This window comes from Pterocles gutturalis, unplaced genomic scaffold, assembly GCF_000699245.1.
Source record: "Pterocles gutturalis isolate BGI_N339 unplaced genomic scaffold, ASM69924v1 scaffold11788, whole genome shotgun sequence".
In the NCBI taxonomy this organism is placed as follows: domain Eukaryota; kingdom Metazoa; phylum Chordata; class Aves; order Pterocliformes; family Pteroclidae; genus Pterocles; species Pterocles gutturalis.
The window spans coordinates 27,446-31,367 of record NW_010118229.1 but is presented as its reverse complement, the minus strand read 5'-3'; positions in this window follow the sequence as shown (position 1 = coordinate 31,367).

The following is a 3,922-nucleotide window of genomic DNA, read 5'->3' as shown; positions in this document are numbered from 1 at the left end:
TGTCTCAGGTGAGATCTCACTGCTACCTACAACTACTTGATCAGAAAAGATGGAGCCAGACTCCTCTCAGAAGTGCACAGTGGGAGCATGAGATGAAAAAGAAATGGGACAAGGGAAATTCTGACACAATATAAGGAAGAAAAAATTCATTATAAGGATGGTTAGACAGTGGAACAGTGGCCCAGACAGCTTCTGAAATCTCCATCCTCACATTCAAAACATGACAGGACATGGCCCTGAGCTACCTGCTATAACCAGAACTGCCTCGAACAGGAGGTTGGGCCAGAAGGTTCCCAGGGGTCCCTTCCAGCCCACAGGGTCCTGTCACGCTGTCCATTCAATGAAGAACACTGAACTGGAGTTTCCATAAACAGTATACTTAACACAGGGGTTTGTTTTGTAGATTAGAGTGAGCAAAGAACAGAGATGTCCATGGAATCCTTCTGTTTGAAACTTGTATTTAAATGAAAACTAAATGGTCAGGCAACTGGGGATTAACGTGCCTTTCCACTATTCACGTGGTATAAGCGAGCAGAGAATCTACCAGCAAAACCGAGAAACTCCCTGCTTGAGGTGAATCGATCTTAATGACACTTCACCCTCATATCTGCTCCCCAGCTGTTTCCCTGAGAGGTACGAGGAGAGAGAAAAGAGCTCTTTGACATTAGGCATTTTCCCTTTGATGTTTGATTACGTATGCTTGAATTTCTTAGCCTTTTCTATCCTGGAAGCATAGAATCATAGAATCCTTTAGGTTAGAAAAGACCTTTAAGATCATCGTCTCCAACCATAAATCTAACACTGTGAAGTCCACCACTAAGCCATGTCCCTGAGTGCCATATCTATATGTCTTTTAAATACTTCTAGGGATGGTGACTCAACTGTTTCCCTGGACAGCCTGCATGTTGATGTGCATCCTGTTTTGCAGGAGGTGATAAATGCCTGCTAAACATGTATCTGCTCCCCTTCCTCCCTTCTCTCCCACACTTCTAGTATATAATCAGGGATACACTGCATGAGTCCATAATTTATTTAACATTATTGTATATGTTTCACAACACAATCTGGCTAGCTTGTCATAGCTGAACTACCAATCTTTAGGTTTCAGCAACAATAAAGTGTATCTTTTCCTTGAAACAAGTTTTAATTTGAATCACAAATTCTTTCATGTGTGATTTATCAGCAGCGTATTGTACAGTAAGGGTATCCAGGAGTCAATCACTTTCCAATTCAAGCTCTACAATACTACCAGCTTATTGAAATTATATATATCATACCCTTAGGGCATTTCAAGTGTACTGCTAAAATTTCAGTAGACAATTCCACAGCACGTAATATTATTAAGATGATCTGGTGCATTATTTGTAGTTCATGCTTACCAGCCATAAGGCTTTTCCTGGCACATGGGTCTGAATGCAAAAAGATTTTTAAATGAGCTTTTTTAAAGGTTTTTGAAGGATGACTTCCAGACTGAGTCATTTGCAGTTGGACATAGATGACATGCCATGACCTAAGCAGTGCAGGTAGCTTCTTCAGATAGGCACTACAGAGCCCAACGTAATCTCAGCTGGGATAACCAAACCTTTAGGAGCACTCCCATGCAGGGTTTAGGAACTGATTAGGAATAAGCTAACAGACTCAGGTGAGATCTGAACTCCTGTCATGTCTTAATTCAAAACTCAAATCAAAGGAAAAATAACCATCGTTCATGACCCTAGAGTTTAGTACTTTTAAAAAATTCTCCAGCAAAACAAAGCTTTTATGAGTTTTCCATCTGTCTGTAGCCCTCCTTAAACATTTTTCAAAAGTTGGACAATTTCATCAACAGTCATAGAGATTTAATGGCCTCAGAGCTGTTGCATTTCTGGCTCAAGCCCACATATTTTATTGTTCCAAGCTATTATTTCGGATTGGTCTCATGCAGGATGTGCTTCCCAAGCCAAGAAACAAAAGACCAGAAATTCTGTAAGAAATGGCATTCTAATAACACTTCTTCCCAGAAACAAAAGTCCCACATGCATGCTATTTTGTAAGACTCTCAGCATATTTTTTCAGATTTCAGACTTCCATACACACAATAACACACACACACACATTTTAGTTATTTTCAGTGTTCAGTGAAATCTAAAATATAAGATTTAGTTATTAGTGTTCCTGTTTTTAGATCAGAGCTGCTGTTGGGATTAGATATCAATCTATTGGTGTTAGATCCCAATCCTACCAATACGGGTAGGATAAATGTTCTGTTATGGTGGTAGACTCATAGCTCTATCTTGTGTGTGGCTGACTCTGGAATGATCTGTTTTCTCTACCAAACACAAATAGACCTTTGTAAAATGAACAAAACAGAAATCTTAATTTAAACCTCAGAAAAAAAGTAAGTTCTTATTTCACACATTTATTCTCCTATCTTATTACAATTCAAGTCTTTAGGAAAGCCAAAATATTTCTAGGCAGTCCAGATTTTTTTGCTTAGTGCTATTACAAAAAAATAAAAATGTAGAAACAAGAAAATGAAGAAGGAAGTAACTTAATGAGAATTATCTCTAAGAAATTAAAGTACTTTAATGAATATGTTAAGCCCTTTAAGGCATTACCTCTAAGAGAGGCACGTCTTCTGCAAGAATTACTGATTTTAATTACAGGGACGTAACACGTATAGGTTTGATCCAATCATCTTGTGGTATTTTTTTATAAATTACTTGCTCTTAGCCTGCTCTCAACTCTGTGATGAGAGCTGTTTTGGAGTCCAGTGTTTGCAGAGCCTAGCAATAAGCAATATGAACAATCATAATTTAGCATAATCTACACAGTTATAAATAAAGGTGATAGTTGGGTCATCCTGTCCCACAGACAGTTTTGTTACCACTGCTGATTTGAAGCATTTTTGTCATTTCATTATTACTTTTTTTCTGTATTTTTTGGGAGTCATTTGCCTGGGAAAGATTTCTTGAGGGAATTTGGCAGCAGGCTTGACTGCTGGGCATTGAGAATGACTGTTTTATCCTATCAGGGAGATAAAGGAATGGGACAACATGATTTCATGTCATCTTAGTTTTGTGGGACCATGGCTTAGAAGTGCAATATTCAGGTGACCTTCAATGGCAAGTTAAGAAATAGTATTGTGCTCTTTCACTCTCTCAAGTGCCTAAGAAATTAAATAGGTCCTCTAATTTTGTGTAAGGTACTAAGATATCTTTGGCAGTTAGATTGAATTAAAATATAGTACTCATGTGTACCTTCTGACTTTGTCCTTTTTTCCTTGGAATTTGACATGCTGGTCCATGTCAAATTCCTCAAGGTTGTTTCACTTCAGCCCTTTTGCCCTCCCCAGGAAATGTTTAGCTTGCTTCAGCGTAAAGCAAGTGGACCTGAAGGTCTCTCCTGCAGCCTTCTGGAAAAGTCTCTAAAGTGCTTCCCTGACTTCAAGGTATATGTAACAACCACAAGAACAACAAAAGTACCCAAGTACCCAAGCAAGCAGTACATTTTTACATTTGTCTGTCTGCCGGGTTAAATCCCCTTCCTTGTGGCACACAAAATCAAAGGTCAGACAATCTGTATACACTCTACAAGGTGTTGAAAATGCCCATGATGTCACTGCATGAGTGGGATGCATTTTTCTGAGATAACATGCTGTTGGTCATGCCGCATTGTTACGCTCTCATAGACATGTGTTCTCCTCTTTGCGATATATGCTGTAATATCTCCTATCTTGTCCTTTGTCACTCTGATTACCGTGTAGGCCAGTAGAGGCAGGTGGGAGGCTGAGTGTACAGTTAGATAATAACAAAATGTTCCTTCTGATTTTTCAGTGTGTCCAGTTTGTCTCTGGTGATGGAAATATGGTGATGAATTATATGGTGTTTTTTTTCCCTTTCTCTTTTGTTCTTCTATGTATTTTATAAAGAGGTATAGCCAG